The 21,434-nt window shown below is 44.6% G+C and overlaps 1 long non-coding RNA gene across 2 annotated transcripts in view; it reads right to left on the reverse strand.

Moving 5' to 3' along the window:
- Nucleotides 1-3,035, reverse strand: part of LOC136677700 (uncharacterized) — a 3,420-nt gene extending 385 nt beyond the window's left edge. The window contains exons 1-3 of one of the 2 annotated variants that reach the window (XR_010796408.1): nucleotides 2,191-2,288; nucleotides 1,440-1,547; nucleotides 56-128 (exon numbers count right to left, since the gene is read on the reverse strand). This is a non-coding gene — a long non-coding RNA (uncharacterized lncRNA). Of the gene's footprint in view, nucleotides 1-55; nucleotides 129-1,439; nucleotides 1,548-2,190; nucleotides 2,289-2,958 lie in introns of those variants that run through there. The other variant, XR_010796409.1, reaches the window with a different exon arrangement.
- Nucleotides 3,036-21,434: the final 18,399 nt, after the last annotated feature.

The raw sequence follows: 21,434 nt of genomic DNA on the forward strand, positions 1-21,434 counted from the left end.
AAAATATGGAGTATCAATGTTGATCAAATGCAAAGAGAAATATGGATCAGTGTACCTGTGAATTAACACATGGAAGACTGCAGGTGAGCACAGCTGACATTTAGGCACAGGAGTGCATGTCTGTATACCTGTGAATTAGAAACAGAGAAATATGGGTCAGTATGGCTGTTGATTAGACAGTGATCAGAGAGAATCTGTACTGTTTTGAATTAAGCACACAGAAGAGTGCAGGTCAGTATGGCTGTGGATTAGACACACAGAAGAGTGCAGGTCAGTCTTGCTGTGGATTAGATATGAAGGACTACAGGTCAGTATGACTGTGGGCCAATATGGCTGTGGATTAGACACACAGAAGAGTGCAAGTCAGTCTGGCTGTGGATTAGACACAGAGGACTACAGGTCAGTGTGGCTTTGGATTAGACACAAAGGACTGAGTGTCAGGCCTACAGTACCGAAGAGACCAGCAAAGAGTTTAGGTAGATGATATAGTGCAGCGCTAAACGATACAGGACAAGTTGTGGGACTAAAAGCTGAACTGCTGAAGGCTGTGTTTGACAGGAAAGCTGAAATTGTGGTGTCTGCAGTTTGGCTTACTGCTTCGTATTAGGTGGCCAAGTGGCTAGGGATGCCGCAGTGTTTAAGTAGCGTGGCATGGTATGGGAGAGGGGTACTGGAGCTACCACTCAAGTTTAGTTGAAGAATTTAAATGTGCTAAGGTGAGTCGTGAGATGATTTTGTCAGGATTGAAAGATGCAGCGGTAAAAGCAGCAGCGCAAATCATAAAAGCAGGAAGGAAGTGGAATCCAAAAGTGGCCGTCCAGTTAGCCAGGAGCTCATTAGATCTAAAGGATGTGATTGGCCAGGTACAATGCGGAGGACCAGGCCTTGGGTCAGGTGATTCATGGAAAGCTTTTAGTAAGGCCACATAACCAGAGAGAAGGCAAAGGATGACTAGTTTTATTTGTGAGCAGGAGGCGGCGGGGTGTGCAACAGTAGCGTCACTACCTGCATTCACACTTTGAGAACAAAACAGGCCTTGTGGGCACCTTCATCACACAACAATACGGTTCCTTATGGGGACCTGTCTCACACATCAATACGATACCTTAAGGGGACCGATTCTGTGTTATAGCTCTCAGATTCTACTCACACACTGATTGAATGAAAGTGTGTTGTGGGGACGACGTAAGTGTCCAGAATAGAGTGACAATTTACCAAGAAAATAGCCTCAGTGGAGGATAAAATCTGCCCTCCTCATTCCTCTACCTTTACCCTTCCAGGTGCAATACCGTAAACTGACTAGTGTAATAATTCACACTAAAAATCATCACAAAAAGCTTCTTGCCTTTTTCTATCTGCCTTAAAAAACAACAAAAATAACAAAAACATGACAAAGACAGTCTGTAAAATTATATCAGAAGTGATTAATGTCATTTTACCAGTGAAGAAATGTTGTTTGGACGAGTAGCATCATGCATTTCGGTCTCTGAGTGGAGAGAGGGACAGGAGTCATCCTCTGCCACGTTATTAGCTGCAATACTGGTCGACTGAAAACACATATCATGAGGACAATATGTTAAAATACAAAAAACAGAAGGAACACATGGTCAATTCAAGCTCAATACTGCATAACATGCAAATAAACGGACCACTTGGTCATGTAACATATCTAAGATGAGTTGCCTGGCAACCTAGATTAGACATCAGAGACAAAAATTAAAATAATCATTAAAATACATTGTCCTGTCAAGCCAAGTTCTGTCTGCATTCACACTTCGTGAACAAAACAGGCCTTGTGGGGACCTTCATCACACAACAATACGGTTCCTTATGGGGACCTGTCTCACAAATCAATACGATACCTTAAGGGGACCGATTCTGTGTTACAGCTCTCAGATTCTACTCACACACTGACTGAAGGAAAGTGTGTTGTGGGGACGACGTAAGTGTCCAGAATAGAGTGACAATTTACCAAGAAAATGGCCTCAGTGGAGGATAAAATCTGCCCTCCTCATTCCTCTACCCTTCCAGGTGCAATACCGTAAACTGACTAGTCTAATAATTCACATTAAAAATCATCACAAAAAGCTTCTTGCCTTTTTCTATCTGCCTTAAAAAACAACAAAAATAACAAAGACATGACAAAGACAGGCTGTAGAATTATATCAGAAGTGATTAACATCATTTTACCAGTGAAGAAATGTTGTTTGGACGAGTAGCATCATGCATCTGGGTCTCTGAGTGGAGAGAGGGACAGGAGTCATCCTCTGCCATGTTATTAGCTGCAATGCCGGTCGACTGAAAACACATATCATAAGGACAATATGTTAAAATACAAAAAACAGAAGAAACACATGGTCAATTCAAGCTCAATACTGCATAACATGCAAATAAACTGACTACTTGGTCATGTAACATATCAAAGATGAGTTGCCTGGCAACCTAGATCAGACATCAGAGACAAAAATTAAAATAATCATTAAAATACATTGTCCTGTCAAGCCAAGTTCTGTCTGCATTCACACTTCGAGAACAAAACAGGCCTTGTGGGGACCTTCATCACATAACAATACGGTTCCTTATGGGGACCAATTCTGTGTTATAGCTCTCATAGATTCTACTCACACACTGATTGAAGGAAAGTGTGTTGTGGGGACGACGTAAGTGTCCAGAATAGAGTGACAATTTACCAAGAAAATAGCCTCAGTGGAGGATAAAATCTGCCCTCCTCATTCCTCTACCTTTACCCTTCCAGGTGCAATACCGTAAACTGACTAGTGTAATAATTCACACTAAATATCATCACAAAAACATGGTCAATTCAAGCTCAACACTGCATAACATGCAAATAAACTTACCACTTGGTCACGTAACATATCTAAGATCAATTTTCAAATGAATTTAGATTTGAGTACAACTTTTACTGATTACGAATAGCTCCTGGTTGGACACTGGTACCTGCTGGTTAGTTTTCATGTTGTGCTCATCAGTCCAAGCCTTTAAATGTACAGGCTGGTTGGAGCTCTTTACATCTCCAGTGGCAGTTGTTTCTTCAGTTACCTGTGAACACATTGTTCATAAATAATTTGCCTTCTGATTTTATAGGGATTGTATTTACTTAATTCTATGCAATATGATGCAGTAATTATTGTGTAATTTAGTCTGTAAACACTAAGACTTTTCCACCATAATTTGTAACATGTAAATTTATTATAAAGGTATTAAATAAATAAGTCATTATTACTGCTGTGTTCTTTAACGTGTAACCAAACCTTCAGTAGCTTCTCAAAACATATGTGACTTTGATTTCCTGTTTAATAATAATAATAATAATACATTTTATTTCATAGGTGCCTTTCTGTCACACAAGGACACCTTACTAAGAGTACAAAGTAAACAATAAACATAAATAATACCGAAAAACACACAAGTATACAGTATTGGGAAAAAATAAACAATGCAACTGAGTCATGTTAAAGAAAATGCTATCTTAAAACAGGTGGGTTTTGAGTGAAGACTAGAATTGTGGGAGTGAGTTTATGTTCCGTATGTTGGGGGGTAAATTGTTCCAAAGCTGGGGAGCAGAGCGGCTGAAAGCTCTAATTCCCATGGAAGTGAGACGGGCAGGGGGAACAGTCAAGTGAATGGAGGAGGATCTGAGGGTGCGAGAGTGGGAGTTACAACATGGAGGATATTGGAAAGATACGGTGGAGACAGATTGTGGATGGCCTTGAATGTTAACAGAAGGATCTTGTAATCAATGCGTAACTTGACCAGAAGCCAGTGGAGCTGTTGCAGAACAGGAGTGATGTGGTGGATGGAAGGGGTTCTAGTGATGATACGGGCAACTGAGTTCTGGACCAGTTGAAGCTTATGAAGAGATTTGTGGGTAATACCCAAAAGGAGGGAGTTGCACTAATCAAGGCGGGAGGTGACAAGACTGTGGACAAGGATGGCAGTGGTATGGGGAGTAAGTGAGGGGTGGAGACGGTTGATGTTACGGAGATTAAAATAGGCAGACTGGGTAATGTTATTGATATGAGATTGAAAAGAAAGAGTACTGTCGAGGATGACACCCAGACTCTCTACTTGTGGGGAGGGGAGAAAAGAACAATTGTCAATGTTAAGAGAAAAGCTGTCAGTTTTGGATAATGTTGATTTAGTACCAATGAGAAGAACCTCAGTTTTATCGCTGTTGAGTTTAAGTAAATTTAGGGAAAGCCAAGATTTTATTTCCATTAAGCAGTCAGTAAGGGAGGGGGGAGGGAGGTTGGAAGTGGGCTTACAGGCAAGTTAGAGCTGGGTGTCATCCGCGTAACAGTGGAAATTGATGTTGGCCATATTGATATTGAAATATGACCAAGCGGAAGAATATAAATGATGAAGAGCACACCTGAAGTGACAGGAGAAGGGTGGGACGTGGACGTTTTAAGCTGGATGTACTGAGTGCGGCTGGAGAGGTATGATTTGAACCAGTTTAGAGGGATCTGAGTGATACCAATGGAGGATAGTCTATTGAGGAGTGTGGGGCGACAGATAGTTTCAAATGCTGCACTCAGGTCCAGGAGGATGAGGATGGAGATTAAACCAGAATCAGTTGCCATTAGGAGGTCATTGGTGATTTTTATGAGAGCAGTTTCAGTGCTATGGAGAGGGCGGAAGCCAGATTGGAACTGTTCATACAGTTTGTTTTGAGATAGAAGAATAGATAGAAGATAGAAGTGGAGTTATCACATTTGGCCGGAGTGTTAGCCGACCGGGCTAGGTGGGCTAGCACACTATGGTCAGCGACCCGGCAAGTGTGACGTGAGGGTCGACGAGAAGTGGACCAGATGGATGTTATTGTTTTCGTTGTGTCTTGGTGATAAGTTCGATGAGATCTGCGGTGGACATATCTCCGGCGTGGCAGGCAAGTTATGTCCGGATGGGGCAGTAATGAAGCCGGCAGAAGTGCAGACAGGTGGTGAAAACGCAGCCGGAGAAGCTCGATAACAGAGTAGTGCAGCAGACCCACCAAGGGTTGATGAGTCAATGCCAAAAGAGCCCAGAGAAGCACCGAATATGAATCTTGCCGATTAACATTGTCGGCCAGCTCGGACAGGTGAGCAGAGGCAGGAGGGTCTTGATGGCCCGAGCAGAACAGGTAAGAAATAGTCCGTATACTCCAGTCAATGGTGTTGGGTAAATCGTTGATCTTGTTAAAAGATGATGGTTGATACTGTCTGATAAGAACAATCGCAAAGTCCTTTAGTCCGCTAAGCTAGACAACTACAAGTTCTAAAATTACCGGCGAGCAGTGGCAGCAAACCACACCAGCGTTCACTCTGTCCAGTTGCCAGATGTTCCCAGAACTAATCCCTGTTTGTGTTGCGTTTCCTGTGTTAGATGATTGTTGTTTAACTCTGTGTCACTTAAAGTTGCAATCTGTGATCAGCCCCTAAGACAATCTTATACCACCTCATTGAAATTCTTTCTTTAAGTGTCTTAATTTTTATTCTTATTGTGCATTTAATTGAAAGTGTAAGATTAATTAAACTATATATTTGTAATAGTTTCAAATTTGAATCCATTGAACTACAATGTCTCATACATTCAATACATAGTGCAACACTGAGCCATATGGTACACTGTGTACTATGCAACATACTTGTTTTCGCCATGGGCAGTCTTCACCTTCATAGTCATAAGTGACGTCGTCTCCTCCTTTAATGTCATTCCCGGAAAAAAAAAACAAAAAAAAAAACAAAGGTGTGCATTCCCATTCTGGTCAATTTTCTTCATCCTGCAGTTTGGACATCCATGGCCATTATTAACTAGTCGTCCAAATGATCCATCTCCTCTACAGGCATCGTTACTTATAAAAATGGAAACATAAAACAACTGTAACCCCTTTAAATAACAGATGAGAATCAAATGTAAAACAAAATCATCAAAGTCATATGATATTGTGTTATTAAAAACCCATGGGGTTGTCTACCTTGCAGCATGGAAATCATACCCTGAGGGTCTGACACCTCTGTCCTTTAATGGCTGTATAGTCTAGCTCCTGACTTATCTATCATGTCCGCCTTAAACACTTCAGGGTCACTATCTATGCAGCATATAGCTGTGAAATAAACTATGGAAGTTTCTGTTCTTGCTCTTAAAAGCGTAGTGAAATAAATGACACTGAAACTGAATTACATAATCAACATTGTCTACTCAGAAAACAGAAACTAAACTGTTAAATATCTTGCGCAATGCTAGCTAACGTTAGCTTTAAAGGTAGCACTGTTTCATCGCCCATAGCTGCTTGAAGTAAAACTTATATCAGCTTTTCTTTATAAAACCTCGAGGCTGAAATGGCGTCCTATCAACCCGTTTGGTTCGAATTCTTCCGTTCCACCTTAAACTGGCACAGCTTACTTTAAATGTCTATGCTTGATATGCTCTATGTTTAATTTCTTTGAATGTAAGCGTGGAAAGGTTTGTAGTTTTTTGTGTTAACTATTCAAACGGCGCGACATAACTGCACCTTAATTTATATTTAACAAGAAAAAAAAAAAAATATATATATATATATATATATTATATAAAATATAACAAAAATATCAAATATATATATTATATATTTTTTTCTTGTTAAATACTTAAATCAAAAGTCTGTAAATGTGTTTAAATTGCAAATGTTTACATTTAAACTAACACTAAAATATGAAACACTATTTTTTAAATTAAATTTATGATGTTTGTTTTTGTTTATTTAATCCCAGTCCACTCCCTGCCTCCTCACCTTCTTCTTTTTTTTTTTTACTCCCTTCGTCTTCACTCCCTCACTTAAACCATATACCAAGGGCAATGTTGTAGGGTAAAGATATTGCAGTGGCTCTTTAATTTACATAACCCCTTCATATTGATTTGTGTGCTACTCTATAGTATTAGTCATAATATTACTAAAGCTAGCTAGTTGGAAAATGTTGTAAAAAATAGCTAACTATTCATTCATTATTCATTCATTAATTATCTGTAACCGCTTATCCAGTTCAGGGTCGCGGTGGGTCCAGAGCCTACCTGATCTTGAAAATTAATTAGAGCTAACTAACCAAATCTGAGTTCTGAAAACTGGTTATAATGTTTATGTGCTTACCTTGTGCTTTACTTTCGCTCCTCTGCACTTGCTCTTAGCTCCTTAGATGGCATCCCCTGCAAATAATCTTCTTTCTTGTCCATCAAATTAATTGCCATGTTTTAGACTGAAAATGTCTTCTGTCCCGATGAAATCAGTCCTAATGGGGACCCGGAAGTGGGCGGTACCCAACCATATATGTAAGAAGTGTGTTTTCAGAGTGCAATAACAATGGGGACCTATAAGGGGGCGCTACCACGCACTCACACTGACGGATAAACATGTGTTACGGGCCAACTCTAAAAACCACACAGGGCCACTGTTGGCAGCTTCTACATTTGTTTAAAAGGGTTTTCCTTATGGGGACCTGATTTTTGGTCCCCATACCGCAAGAGGTCCCCATGACGTGACTGTGTAAACAGTTTTTTGTCCCCATATAGTGGGGTTTACCAGAACACACACACACACACACACACACACACACACACACAGCCTGTGAACGTGCCCTAAACTTCCAAACACCAAGGCAACTACTTTACAGGAGTAGCCACTCTCATTAAGAATCTCCATCAGTGGCTGATACTTTAGGACTTTAGAGGTGTAACACAACTCCATAAATCCATCGTAAGAACATCCAACTTCCACAATCACCACCCTCCTCCTCCCTTCATTAATCAGAACAATGTCAGGAGAATTCAGACAGTTACTAAAAACGACCTGTGACCTCTCCTGGTTCAAAGATAAAAACCACTCGACCTTAACCCTTTCATTCACATGAATCACTGTTTTTGAACGACACATAGATACAAACTCCTTACTTAATAAATGTACAATTCGGTCATGTCTAAGAATATAAAGTCCTTTAAGAGCTGGAGAACCGTTCATGATGTGTGCTACAGATTCAGCCTCTTGATTATCGTGCAGTAAACAATAAGGTTTCTGCTGTAACGGAGACCAAAGAGACAGATTATACTTTGTTGGTGACACTTGGAGGCGAGCTTTAACTACGAAGCTAAAGAACTGTTGATCGAGTTCAGAGCTTCCCAACGCAACACGAGACACTGACTGATCCACAAAAGGTAAACATGCTAATGTAAACACAGCTCCATCCAGCGCCGTCGCCACCAAGACTGAGAGACATTCAAGATCTCAGTTCTACAGTGATCCATATTCAATTTCTTAAATATCCCATTGTCTTCCATCTCTGCCTCCACACAGACATTTGAGTCTTGTATCAGTTCATCACTAACCTTTACTCACTGACCTCTACTATCCTCCAACTCAGCTGTATATGAGCCCTGTTACAGAGATCATTTAAATCAGGCCACAGTCTGATCTCACTCCACTCACATTCACATCCAGCTTCCCATTCAGCTTCTTCCTGAATCCCAGAAAATGATCTTCTCCTTCTGCTGCAGTCGGGATCTTACGCTTAGTGAAATCTAAAATAAGTGAAGCTCGAGCCAGCTGTTGAACTGCTACATCATCATTATTCAACATCCGCAGCAAACGACAAATCCTAGTCGCTACATAGATCCACTCAATATTTGGGACCTCAGTCCTCCTTCCCTTCTGTTCTGAAACAGAACACATCTTGTTGAATGAGAGTTTAAACCTATCCACTTCCTCACCACATCCACTGTTTTATTATTCATCTCATCCAAAGTACATTTTGGTTTGTGAATGTTAGCAAACAAGTGCTGCACATTAGCCAGCGCAACTTCATGAACAGCTCGCAGTTTCATAACCACAGGTAAAGGTGAGGAACTTATTAAATCCAACCTGGAGGTGAAGCTTTTTACAATGTCCTTTATTTGCTTCTCCCATTCTCCAGCATTAAACTGATGTCCTAAATAACTATAAATTTCATGCCTTTCGTACACTCTAATCATCTCTCCATCAATAGTAAATGCAGGTGGTTTATCACTTTTAGCTCTATACCATCTATTCCCCCGCTGCGTCTTTCATAGAACACAGCGCACTTTGAATGTGTGTGTGCGTGTGTGTGTGTGTGTGGCCTCCATGTGCCGCATGTCCTCCCTACAGCGCCTGGCCATGCTCCTGATGAGGCGGAGGATGTTCTCCTGAGGGATCTCCTCCCAGACCTGGGTTAAACCATCAGTCAACTCCTGGACAGTGTGTGGTGCAACGTGGCGTTGGTGGATGGAATGAGACCTGATGTCCCAGGTGTGCTGGATTAGATTCAGCTCTGGGGAATGGAGCCAGTCCACAGCATCAATGCCTTCATCACGCAGGAACTGCTGACACACTTCAGCCACGAGGCATAGAATTGTCATGCATCAGAAGGAACCCAGTTCTCACTGCACCAGCACATCCCGGGACTTAAGTGGCAGTCAGGGTACCTCTGGCTAGCACATGGAGGGCTGTGCGGCCCTCCAAAGAAATGCCTCCCCACATCATTACTGACCCACTGCCAAACCGGCACTGGCTCTGCTCCTCCTGCTCCTCCTGCTCCTCCTGCTCCTCCTTACACAAAGGAGGAGGTAGCGAACCTGCTGCAGCATTGTTGCCCACCTGCAGCCCCCTCCATGTCTCCTGGGGTACTGGCCTGCCTCCTGGTATTTCTTCCATGCTCAGGACACAGCAAACGTTCTTGCCACAGCTTGCATTGAGGTTCCATCCTGGATGAGCTGCACTACCTGAGCAACGTCTGTGAGTTGTAGACACCGTCTCATGCTTCCTCTAGGGGTGAGAGCACTGACAGAACGCAAATGTGACCAAAACATCAGCCAGAAAGGATGAGAACAGAGAAATGGTCTGTGGTCACCACCTGCAGAAACACTCCTTGATGGGGGTTGTCTTCCTAAGTGCCTCTCATTTCTATCTGCTGTCGGTTCCATTTACACATCAGCAGGGGAAACTGATTCAGTCAGTGTTGCTTCCAACTGGACCAGGTGATTTCACAGAAGTGTGACTGACTTGGAGTTACATTGTGTTGTTTAACTGTTCCATTTACTTTTTGAACAACAATAATATATATATACAATAAGAGTCGACTCACAAGTGTCCATAGGTGTGAGTGTGTGAGTGTGTGTCGCCCTGTGAAGGACTGGCGCCCCCTCCAGGGTGTGTTCCTGCCTTGCGCCCAGTGATTCTGGATAGACTCCAGACCCACCACTGCCCTGAACTGGATAAGGGTTACAGACAATGAATGAATGAATGAAGAAGAATCACACAGTCTTCGGTATTTTAATTTGAATTGCATGTTATCATGCGATACCTATTAACGGCCACAAGAGGGCAGACTAACCATTCATTTAAAGGCAATGCAGCAGTTTGACACAGATGTATTACCCCACATTTTTTAAAAGGACACATATTTACACACTTAGTAAAGGAATTATTGCTTGTTAGAACCTTTTACCCACTACGGCCTTTCAGAGCCCAAACAAACCATGCAGTGTACATTTGTAGCAATTTATAATATTATATTATTTACTTATTTTACAAAAATCAATGACGCAGGATCACCACAGGGTTGTGCTCTAGTACCATTTACACACACACACACACACACACACACACACACACACACACACACCACACACACACACACACACACCACACACACACACCACACACACACACAAACTCACACACACACACTCACACACACACACACACACACCACACACACACACACACACACACACACACACACACCACTCACACACACTCACACACACACACACACACACACACACACCACACACACACACACACACACACACTCACACACACACACTCTCACACACACACACACACACACACACACAGACACACACACACACTCACACACACACACACACACACACAGACACCACACACACACACACACCACACACACACACACACACACACAGACTCACACTCACACACACACACACACACACACTCACACACACTCACACACACACGCACACACACAGACGCACAGACACACACACACACTCACACACACACACACACACACACACACACACACAGACACCACACACACACACACACACACACACACTCACACACACACACCACACACACACACACACACACACACTATGTGGATTTCTCTTTTTCAGCTTGTAGCAAAAAGCCCTCAGACATTAGACTACAACAACCACCACAGTGACACTGGAGTAGAGTGGATCAGACACAGCAGCGGTTTAAACCCCACACACAGTTTTTAAACCCCTCAGTGTCTGGACCGAGAACAGTCCACCGACCAAAAACATCCAGCCGACAGCGTCCTGTGTCACTGATGAAGGACTAGAGGACGAGTGACACACACTGTGCAGCGACAGATGAGCTACTGTCTCTGACTCTACATCTACAAGGTGGACCAACGAGGGAGGAGTGTCTCACAGAGTGGACAGAGAGTGGACACAGGGTTTAAAAACTCCAGCAGCACTGCTGTGTCTGATCCACTCTACACCAGCACAACACACACTCACACACCACCACCACGTCAGTGTCACTGCAGCGCTGAGAATGATCCACCACCACGTTACACCTGCTCTGTGGGGGTCCTGAGCGCTGAGGAACAGGGGGTGTTTCTTATGTTGAGAACGTACAGTAAATACACAGAAGCTTTACTGCAGTTGGGTCGTTTTAACCCTTACCGGGCTGACGGACCTGTTTAAAGGCAGTGATGTTCTCTGTGTGCTCCACATTCAGGAGGATGCTGTGTTCAACATTCACTGTGCTATAAAGAAGATGTGCACCGACCTCCTGGACTCCATACGTTTTAAAGTGTGAGCAGAACACGTGAAATAAAGGTTGCGTTTACTGTAACGTGAACATCATGATTTGTGTGCTTTGCTTTCTCTTGAGTAAACCATGGCTATTTTTACCATTCACTGCCCTCAGGATTGTGTTGTTTGGGAGGGGTCTCAGACGTTTGTGGCTGGAGCGCATGTCGCCTCAGTATATACGGCGACAGCACTAAATAAACAAAGCTGTGGTACAGAGATCAGGGGGAAGGGAGTGTGCTTCAAATCTGAACTTGTTCTTTGTAGTTGTTTTTAGGATGAAATCTGAGGAACTGCACATTTCATATTTGCTTCTGATCACAGCAAAAGAGCTCAGTCTAAATCTGAACTGCTGCTAACTGATATAATCCGAGGGCAGTGCTGCTCATCCAAGGATTATTAAAAAGGGCTGGAACTCGTCCATGAAATGCGAAGTGACTGGACGAATTAAAGGAAACCCCTGATTGTGGGGAACTGCAGCTCTCTAGGGTTTGTATGTGTTCAGAGTCTTTTAAGGTGGAAGTCTGTTGCTCACTCACTGTCCACACGACTGCTTCTTTCATATGTGAATTTCTAGAGAAACTCCGGAGTCTTGGGTCTGGAGACGTTCCGGAGCAGTGTACACTCACGCAGCACAGTGGGGGATTTTGCAGCAGGAGACGAAACACGTGACATAGGTGAAGTGGGCGGAGCATGTGCAGGAGAAACTGCAGAATACTCCACACACTTCTCACATGCGCTGACTCTGAATTGGAGTCTTTACCGGAGCACGAGGGGGAGTCTGGGGAACGTCTGGGACGAATGCGGCGGCTGGTGTCTCTCACAATTTTATAATAAGTGTTTATTACAGTTCTGAACTCCGCCTTTAAGAAGAGAGGGGGGGGTGCATCAGATGTGTTCCCCATTTCTGAAACACAAGCCTCATTTGGAAAAGGAGTTGAAAAGTTGAAAGAAGTGTGAGAATGTGACTTTTCTGATGAAAGCTAAGTCTGAACGTGTTGGGGAGGCTTTTCATCTCTTGTCCCTAAAGTTAAATGCATTGTGGATTCTAAATGACGCCAGAGAAACTCCCTGCAATGGGATTTTGAAAGAAAATAAACCTTGACGGCAGGAATGTGTCAGTCTCCGGGGAAGCAGTGACAGTCGATGCTCTGAGCGTCTGATGTCTGCTGAACGCCAAAGAGAACTCAGTCTGTCAACATCAACACAGTCTTAGTGAATGACTCTGTTGTGAGGATCAGGTCAAAACCTCCGTGTGTGTGTGATGTGGCGGCTCACCCTCGGGTGGAGTTTAACCCCAAACCTGTAAGAACAGGGTGAGACACTGGACCCCAGACACAAAACAGCCCCCCTCTGGAAGTAAGAGAGTGCAAGGAAGAGTGATACAAAAAGAACTCAAAGATATAAAAAAAAAAAGTACTTTTAAAAGTTTATTTATTTGGGATTTTTTTTAAAGGAAAATGGTGAATCCCAAGGAAAGAAACCAGCGACACCCTTAGAGACAAGCTCAAAGGGAAAGGTCTGGGGAGAACTTAAGACCCAGGAGAAAACTCGAGGGGTTTTCTGGAGCTTTAAACACTGTCACACACTGTCTACTGTGTTGGACACTCCTACCGTGTTGGTCCACCGTGTAGACGTAAATTCAGAGACAGTGTTCACAGACGCTACCCACAGGACGCTGTCGGCTGGATGTTTTTGGTCGGTGGACTGTTCTCAGTCCAGACACTGAGGGGTTTAAAAACTCCAGCAGCACTGCTGTGTCTGATCCACTCTACACCAGCACAACACACACTAACACACCACCACCACGTCAGTGTCACTGCAGCGCTGAGAATGATCCACCACCACATCACACCTGCTCTGTGGGGGTCCTGAGCGCTGAGGAACATGGGGTGAACTAAATTCAGTAATTTTGGAGCTTTAACATGAACCTGTGTGGTCCGGGAGCTGAGAGAATGGACAGTGAATGTAGAAACAAGTAGGTGGTTTTATTGTTATGGCTGTTAGTCCGTCCTATCACAGGACGTGTCAATGGTGCCAACACAAACTGTCCTTAGATCGCTGAGCAGAACAATTCCTCAAAATATTAGCGGATTTACGCAGTGAAACGAAACGGAAACACCCTAAATGTGGGATATTTCACAAACCCATCCCCATTGCTACGTCCTAGCTTTTAGATTCCTAGCTCCTAGCATTGAGATAAATATATAGTCTTTCTGATATTTTCAATTAAATATAAAGTTTTTAACTTGCACATCAAATTCTAAACAATGATTTAAATGTTGCTCAGCCTCTGAATGTTTTTTGGACATGGGCTTGTAAATTAATAAATGGATGGTGTGGTGTTGTTCTCTCTGTGTCTGCGTGGGTTTCCTCCGGGTGACAGTCTGTGAGGAGTGTGGTGTGTTCTCTCTGTGTCTGCGTGGGTTTCCTCCGGGTGACTGTGTGTGAGGAGTGTGGTGTGTTCTCTCTGTGCCTGCGTGGGTTTCCTCCGGGTGCTCCGGTTTCCACCCACGCTCCAAAAACACACGTTGGTAGGTGGATTGGAGACTCAAGAGTGTCCGTAGGTGTGAGTGAATGTGTCAGTGTTGCCCTGTGAAGGACTGGCGCCCCCTCCAGGGTGTATCCGTGCCTTGCGCCCAGTGATTCCAGGTAGGCTCTGAACTCACCGCGACCCTGATCTGGATAAGGGTTACAGACAATGAATGAATGAATGAATGAATGAAGTGTATTGAAAATGTTTTCAGTTGTAATTTTAATTAACTGCAGCACATATTATTTTCATTAAATGTTTTAGAAAATTCACTTTCACATTGTGGTGTTTTTATTTTATCTTTAAATTCTGTAGCTCAGGTCTAGCCTTTTAGTGAAGGCTTATTTAGCCCAGAAATAGAGCAGTGGAAATCAGGGAGGTGTTAGGTCTGATTTGGTCCAAAATGGATGCCTTTTTCTGACCACATCACTTTTCAAACCAGTTTAGACAGAGAGGGATGTCTTTTCCTAGATTTCATTTTCCTGTAAAATCTCAACATTGTTAGGATCTGACCAAGTCATATTTTCAACACGATTCTGATTGGTGAGGGATGACTGAGGCTCTGACTGGTGCAGTGCTAAAGAAATCGCATTCTCCTCCAGGGGCAGGAGCTGGGAAACTGTGTCAGACCGAGGTCAAAGCTGTTGAGCGACTCCTGTGTGTTTGACACTGTGTGTTGTCTGATCAGCAGCAGACTGAAGAACTACAGAGTGTTACACTTCACAGCAGAGTCGAGGAGACGGGGCTCAGCTGAAGTGCTGCTGTGTTCTTTTGATGCCTGGCACAGATATGAAGAACAAAGTCTTTCTCTGGGCTGAGGGTGAGAGAGGAAGAGAGAGAAAGGCTCAGGAGTTCTGTTTTCCTCTTTTAAGCTCAGTTTTTTTAAGCACAATCTGCACTTTCCATTCGCCAATTAAAGTTCAGTCGTGTTCATGTTTGTGCTGATCCAGTTCACTCCTGTGTTCCAGTATGCCCTACATTTCACCATGAATATTCTTCCACAGATTCCTCCCCAGTTTATGTATCCACTCTCTGTCTGTCTCTGAAAAAAAAAAGATTCTCAGTTACGAGTTACATACCATCACTGCTCAGTTTACTGTTATTATTTAATGCTTTTCACATTATTAGATTGTTTTCTGTTTAACAGAGGAATGTTGGTAATTAAAGCATTGAGCCCATCAAACAATTTTACTATTTTTGTGACATATTTATATATTACATGGCCAACAGTATGTGGATATTTAAAGGCTACATTCACAATTTTAATAAACTTCATCATTATTCATTCATTCATTGTCTGTAGCCCTTATCCAGTTCAGGGTGGCGGTGGGTTACTGGGCACAAGGAGGGAACACACACTGGAGGAGGCGCCAGTCCTTCACAGGGCGACACACACTCACACATTCACTCACACACTCCACCTACCAACGTGTGTTTTTGGAGCGTGGGAGGAAACCGGAGCACCCGGAGGAAACCCACACAAACAGGGAGAAAACACCACACTCCTCACAGACAGTCACCCGGAGGAAACCCACACAAACAGGGAGAAAACACCACACTCCTCACAGACAGTCACCCGGAGGAAACCCACGCAGACACAGGGAGAACACACCACACTCCTCACAGACAGTCACCCGGAGGAAACCCACGCAGACACAGAGAGAACACGCCACACTCCTCACAGACAGTCACCTGGAGGAAACCCACGCAGACACAGGGAGAACACACCACACTCCTCACAGACAGTCACCCGGAGGAAACCCACGCAGACACAGAGAGAACACACCACACTCCTCACAGACAGTCACCCGGAGGAAACCCACACAGACACAGAGAGAACACACCACACTCCTCACAGTCACCCGGAGGAAACCCACACAGACACAGGGAGAACACACCACACTCCTCACAGACAGTCATCCGGAGGAAACCCACACAGACACAGGGAGAACACACCACACTCCTCACAGACAGTCATCCGGAGGAAACCCACACAGACACAGTGAGAACACACCACACTCCTCACAGTCACCCGGAGGAAACCCACACAGACACAGGGAGAACACACCACACTCCTCACAGACAGTCACCCGGAGGAAACCCACACAGACACAGGGAGAACACACCACACTCCTCACAGACAGTCATCCGGAGGAAACCCACACAGACACAGGGAGAACACACCACACTCCTCACAGACAGTCACCTGGAGGAAACCCACGCAGACACAGGGAGAACACACCACACTCCTCACAGACAGTCACCCGGAGGAAACCCACGCAGACACAGAGAGAACACACCACACTCCTCACAGACAGTCACCCGGAGGAAACCCACACAGACACAGAGAGAACACACCACACTCCTCACAGTCACCCGGAGGAAACCCACACAGACACAGGGAGAACACACCACACTCCTCACAGACAGTCATCCGGAGGAAACCCACACAGACACAGGGAGAACACACCACACTCCTCACAGACAGTCATCCGGAGGAAACCCACACAGACACAGTGAGAACACACCACACTCCTCACAGTCACCCGGAGGAAACCCACACAGACACAGGGAGAACACACCACACTCCTCACAGACAGTCACCCGGAGGAAACCCACACAGACACAGGGAGAACACACCACACTCCTCACAGACAGTCACCCGGAGCGGGACTCTAACCCAAAATCTTTGCGCCCATAAACAAAAATCCTTTTTTATAAATGTTTCTTAACCAATTGCTCATTCTCCAGTCTCTCTGTGTGTATAAAGCCCCAGTGGTGATGGGTAAATGTAAAAAATGTAGAAAAACAGGGGATCTTGAGCTTTTCAGAAAACAGAAAAAACTCCAACTGTTTAAAGCATGAACCGAGATGAGGATGTTGCTCTATTCCTGCTCCATAGGGAGGTAACACTGACTTATTTTCGCGGAACACTTAAGGTGGAATTGTCTCCAAACTTGGGAGACGGCTAACTGCATTAGCAAAAGTGCTACAAAACTAAACAACGAGTTACACATGAGTTTCTGTGGGAATTCAAACAGTGAATAAACACTTACAGACAGTTTACACTTCAGACGCGTACAAACTGAGCTTCTGAATGTAAACAAACTGGAGAGAACAGCATTTCCCCAGGATTGTAGACCTCCCCCTTAAACACAGTTAACCTTTATGAGCCCCCACTACAGATTCATGCAACTGCCATCAACTTCACTGTTGCTATAGCACACTCCGGTTTTATGAGAAAGCTTTCCACAAGATTTTGAAGTGTGTCGGATGTTGGATGAGAAGGTCTGGATCGAAATCAAATTTCCAAATTAGTCACTGAGATATTCTATGTGGGCATCTGGATTCCCTCAGCTGGCACCTGCACTGACGAAGGCACACCAGAGGCACAGCAGCAAGGGGGCAGTGTGGATCAAGGCAGGTGGCAGATACTTTTATCAGCAAACATATTGTTTTAACCTCATCTTTGTGACCTCACATAAATGCAGCTCGAACTGTGTGATGACAGAGCGATACTCAGCCGAGGAGGAAGGACGCTTCTGAAGTCCATCCATCCATTATCTGTAACCGCTTATCCAATTTAGGGTCGCGGGGGGTCCAGAGCCTACCTGGAATCATCGGGCGCAAGGCTGGAATACACCCTGGAGGGGACGCCAGTCCTTCACAGGGCAACACAGACACACACACACATTCACTCACACACTCACACCTACGGACACTTTCGAGTCGCCAATCCACCTGCAACGTGTGTTTTTGGACTGTGGGAGGAAACCGGAGCACCCGGAGGAAACCCACGCGGACACGGGGAGAACACACCAACTCCTCACAGACAGTCACTCGGAGCGGGAATCGAACCCACAACCTCCAGGCCCCTGGAGCTGTGTGACTGCGACACTACCTGCTGCGCCACCGTGCCGCCCGCTTCTGAAGTCTCTGCACTTAAATGCAGCACAAAATCAGAATGGCCTTATTTTCTGACTTAGGCAGCCCACAGAAACTGACTGTGTAGCTTTAGTTCATAGTTTGTGGCTTTGTAGGCTCTAGATCCCCAAATAAATGTGCTACAGCATTGAAAAGTGAGGCTGGCACCACAGCACAGCTGCAAATTACAATGCAACTATGCACTGATAGCACCACTTACAAAGATTCATGATTTAATTACAAAAAGCCCTGAAAATATTTCCATGTGTGATTCAAAACATGGGGCAGCCGTGGCCTGGTGGTGAGGAACTGGGCGTGTAACAGGAAGGTCGCTGGTTCCAGGTCATGACTGAAGTGCCCTTGAGCGAAGCACCTAACCCCCAACTGCTCCCCGGGCGCTGTGGCTAGGGCCGCCCTCCGCTCCGGGCCCTGCTCCATGCCCCCTAGTGTTCACTAGTGTGTATGTAAATGTGTGTTTCACTGCACGGATTGGGCTAAATGTCGAGAACAAATGTGTGTAGCTAAGTGGCCAATAACATGATTCTAATTCTAACTATAAAACGTTGGTAAGTGAAAGTCACTATATTTCAGACGGTGAAAAAGCAGCTGCTGAGGTGGAGGCTCTGGTGGGTGACTGCATGCTGTGGCCTGGGCTAACTTAAACAAATCAGGACATAATGCAGCATGCGAACAGTTGCACATTGGCTCCAATTAAGGTTCGCCCTCAGTGGTCCCCCCATTACAAAGAGCAAGGCCACAAAGCTAGTAATGAATGGAAGGGCATCCAGTTTAAGCTGTTGACTCACCATTGGGTGGCTCCAGGGTTAACGGTGAAGAAGAAAGATGGTGGCTGTGGGTTTTGTGTTGATTACTGCTAGCTGAAACCTATAACTAAACATGGTTCTTACTCACTGACTCACGCTGATTAACCACTCGACCTGTGGTAAGACATGCTAGCTCTGGAAGTCAGGAAATAAACACTGTTTTTCACTAGAGAATGGATTATAATCATTCATGCCGTTTGTATTATGCAACTCTCCTCCTTCAAATACCTGATACAGCCAAGGGAGGGATATACCGTAAACCTGGAAGGTTTGCTGTTACACGTGCCAAGTTTTGATGAGGCTCTGCTGCCCTTAGAGTGGATCTTTGTGGGTGTTAATATTTCTGTCTGCAAATTCCACCTTCTCTGGCAAAAAGCACAGTTGGAATGTAGTCAGCTGTTCCAGTGTAGTGACAAACACAGACAAATTGGACGAAGTGCAACTGTGGCCCACACTACAGAGTATTTCATACATGTGCTCCTTATTTTGGGCCCCATGAAGATGGTACTGCAGCGCTGTGAATGGTCTCTCCATCACCGCAGCTCCCATTTCCTCATGGGTTCCAGACTGAAGACACTGAACACACCTTCCATCAAAAGAGTTCATTGTGGATATTAATGTCAGGAAACAGGACGATGGGGCGATGCTATCACGAGTCTAAGTATCCAGAGTCAGTGAGGTCAAGCGTGTCCAGCATCAGTGCTAGTAGATTGAGGATGAGTGCCCGTGAGAGTCAGGCACTGCCAGGGTGAGCTGCTCATGTTCAAAGCGTAGCACAAAAATGAGCCATGTCTGAAGGTAAAGTCACCTTGGGAGCACCTCTGCTGAGTTGAGGCTGACCTCAGCAATGTGGTCTACCAAGTCTGGGGGAGGCATTGGATGGCAGTGGTCCACTGGTACCAGCTTGACCTGAACCAGCCCTGGGAGCGCAAAGCCACGGGGTACAGCCACAAGCCGCAGAATCCGCATTATCTGCCTACGCTGTGGTGTTGTCCACCATTCTGTTTGAATTCACCATGAGTTTGAGTGATGTTTGCTGTGTGTAAATATTGTAAAAGGAATTGTTTGTACTCCTCTCCAGTGTAAAAACATTAGTAAGTTTCTCGAAGATTAATCTTCACATTTTACATCAACAAATGAGGATGGTGGTTTTTATCTGTATGTAATTATGGAGATATTAACTAAAACCAGCAGTCCTCCTGAAAGAGAAAGAGTGCATATTTGCATATAAATCTGCTGAGATTAGTGCTTTAATGAGTGGAGGCATGTATGATGTGAGCAGTGGCGGATGCTGGTCTTTCAAGGAGGGGAAGCTCAATTTCGGTCTACATCATAAAATGTGTCGGTTTATTTATACGTAAATTCTACCCTCCGTTCCTTTTTAAGAAAATGATCTGTGACCCTGTCGTACCAACAAGGCGTCTTTTCCAGGGACTTGACTAGTGTCCTCTCAGTGGCCAGCAGAGCTAGGCTTAAACGGCCTTGGCCCATGTGAAGTGTGTCCACCTGTGAGTGCTTTGTGACGGTGGAGGGGCTCAGCAGCACCCGCTGGACAGAAACTGAGATAGAAGTCAGAAAGAGTGATAGAAGTCAGTCTCCAAACACAAGCAGCTACAAAAAACCCACCAGAAATAGAAGCTCGATTTGTCGCTAGTCGTTTTTAACAAAAAAAATGCCACTAAGTGGTTTAAGAAAGTCTCTGGTTCAACTCAGAACAGAATGAAAATGTAATGCTCCCACGGATCTTTACACCAAAGGGTCGCTGATTCGCTCATTTCGCTGTCAATCAAAAAGGGATTCAGCCTCAGACAGATCATCCAATCATCATGCAGAAGCTGAGCGTCCGGGCCAGCCGAGGCCAGCCCACTGCCCCATAGACCCCCAGAGACGCTGAGCGTCCGATGGGTGGGACAAAGCCCAGCATTTATCCAATGACTCGTCTGGTTTCGCTGCTTCGCTACTGAACTCTGGACGCTCAGTGTCCTCACTGTTTAAAGCACTGTGAAGCTGCAGGAATGACTGAGAGGAAAGCCGCGTCTTTACCAGTGATAAGAAGCTGATTCTGAACAACAGTTGAGCGTGTTGTAGTGCATATTTATTCAATGATATATATATATATTTATATTTTTTTTACATTTTAGGGGAAGCTGAGCTTCCCTTGCAGTCTTAGAGCAATCACCTCTGGATGTGACACACTTGAACAGTTTAAATGTCTTCACGATGGGAGAAGAACAGTGTCTACAGTGTTCCTCAGGACGAGAGGCTAAATTGATTGGTGC

The sequence above is a fragment of the Hoplias malabaricus genome, chromosome Y (genome assembly GCF_029633855.1).
Source record: "Hoplias malabaricus isolate fHopMal1 chromosome Y, fHopMal1.hap1, whole genome shotgun sequence".
In the NCBI taxonomy this organism is placed as follows: Eukaryota; Metazoa; Chordata; class Actinopteri; order Characiformes; family Erythrinidae; genus Hoplias; species Hoplias malabaricus.